This window comes from Dipodomys merriami, unplaced genomic scaffold (genome assembly GCF_024711535.1).
Source record: "Dipodomys merriami isolate MVZ:Mamm:240054 unplaced genomic scaffold, mDipMer1.0.p SCAF_54, whole genome shotgun sequence".
Taxonomy (NCBI): Eukaryota; Metazoa; Chordata; class Mammalia; order Rodentia; family Heteromyidae; genus Dipodomys; species Dipodomys merriami.
Window position 1 is genome coordinate 8684972 of NW_027206113.1, and position 2127 is coordinate 8687098.

The 2127-nt window shown below is 36.6% G+C and overlaps 1 non-coding gene across 1 annotated transcript; it reads left to right on the forward strand.

The window, feature by feature from the left end:
• Positions 1-576: 576 nt before the first annotated feature.
• On the forward strand, positions 577-681 carry LOC138811617 (U6 spliceosomal RNA). Its single transcript, XR_011367453.1, has one exon. It is a non-coding gene; the product is annotated as a U6 spliceosomal RNA (small nuclear RNA).
• Positions 682-2127: the final 1446 nt, after the last annotated feature.

A 2127-nucleotide genomic window follows, 5' to 3' on the forward strand; every position in this document is an offset into this window, starting at 1 on the left:
TTTCACAATAAATAAATTATCTGAAAAAAATGGTATCAGTCAATAGTGCATATAATTTTATTTTTCATTACAAACATAGAATGTAGTAAAAATTTTCTTAGCAATTACCCTGCACTAGGTTGTGGGCAGATTCTAATGGAAATAATATACTGTGTTTATGTAGAGAATTTGAGCATCCAAAATTTTAATATGCTTGTGGTCCTAAAACCAATACCTTGCTGATATTGTGTGACAAATACAACTTCCTATAAGTACAGAAGTTTTCCTTGTATCTTTTCAATTTATATTTTTATTGTAAAGTTCCTGTGCAGAGGGGTTACAGTTACGTAAGTAAGGTAATTAGTCCATTTCTTATTGAGCATTGTTACCCTCTCCTTTGTCTTTCCCCTACCATTCCGCCCCTTCATACCTCCCCAACATGTCGCTCCATCCCCCCCATAGAGTGTCTTGTATATTTCATTGTTACAATGTGGCAACCTGTGTCCTTTCCTTGTATCTTCAATGAAGAAATGCTGGCTTGATTTATGCTGATTCTACTGTTGTAGACACACCTAAAATCACTCGCCAAGTTCAGGAGTACAAAATGAAATGCATATCAGAAACATTGGAACATTTCAGAGAAGATTAGCATGGCTCATGTACAAGGATGACAGACAAATTTCTGAAGCATTCCATACTTTTACAACAGATGCTGGAGGGGATGTGGCCACCAGGGAACCATACTGCATTCTTGGTGGGAGTACAAAACTTGTTCAACCACTTTGGAAAGTAGTATGGAGGTTCCTCAAAAAACTCCACATAGAGCTCCCCTATGACCCAGCAATCCCACTTTGGGACATTTACCCAAATGATCACAAACAAGACCATACTAAAGCTACCAGCACAACTATGTTTATTGCTGCATTCTTTAAGATAGCTAATATATGGAACCAACCCCAATACCTTAGCAGATGAATGGATCAAGAAAATGTGGTATATATACACAATGGAATTCTATGCCTCCATCAGAAAGAATAACGTTTCCCCATTTGTTAGTAACTGGAAAGTCTTGGAAAAACTTATATTAAGTGAAGTAAGCCACGTCCAAATTAACATTGGTCCCATGGTTTCCCTAATTTTCAATAACTAATATTTGTCTGGGTTAAGAAGAAAAGCTCAAAAGCTATCTGCATATGACCAGATAGGATGATGTTAAGGGACATGAACCCCAAGATAGGGACACAAGTGGTTTTTTCTTTCTTGCTATTGTTTCTAACATACGTATAATGTGCGATGTGATTTTTTTGTTTCTTTATATGTTCCTCTCTCCTGCTATAACTCCTGTTTTCACTGTATTTGAAGTTGGTGCGCCTACATCTTCTATATACGCTCCTCTAATTTGTGGAGGGGAAAGAAAGAAAACAAAATGTTTAAATAGGGGTACAGGTAGACACATTGTATCCATGAGATACACAAGACACTATGTTGAAAAATGAACTTTACAATTTAGGTGGGGTAAGGGAGGAGGGTTGTGTACTTATGGAGCTGGGAGGGAAAGGATGGTAGGGGAAAAATAAAGGAGGAGGTAACAATTTTTTTTACCTTGCTCATTACCTTGCTCACGCAAATGTGACTCCTCTGTACATTATTTAGCTAATAAGTAATATTATGAGGCAGACTGAAATGAGACTCCAGAGAAAGAGTCAGAAAGACTGATCAGAGAGACTAAAATTGGTCACACAAAGATTGGAAAATAGAATTCCTTGTAGAACATACAAATCATTGAAACCCTGCACATGTAAGGACTAGAGAGCAAAGTCCAGAAATGCACATTTTCTTAGAGGTCAGCTATTGAATTATCAATGGAAATATTTGTATTCTTAAATATTTGACCACATGTGAGAGAAGGCTGAAGAGAAATAAAATGCCATCACTCTGTTTGGACGTCCAATATCACACTAGGAAGTAATCAATCACTGATTTGTAATAAAAAGAGAAAACAATTATTCCAAATGAGGGTTTCATTTCTTTTCCTGTAACAGTTCTTGATTTAGATGCTAGCAATTACCATACAATTGATCCAGTACCACAGCTGAAATGATATTGACCGCAGTATTCCCACATGAAGGAAAAGAGAAAATTAACAGA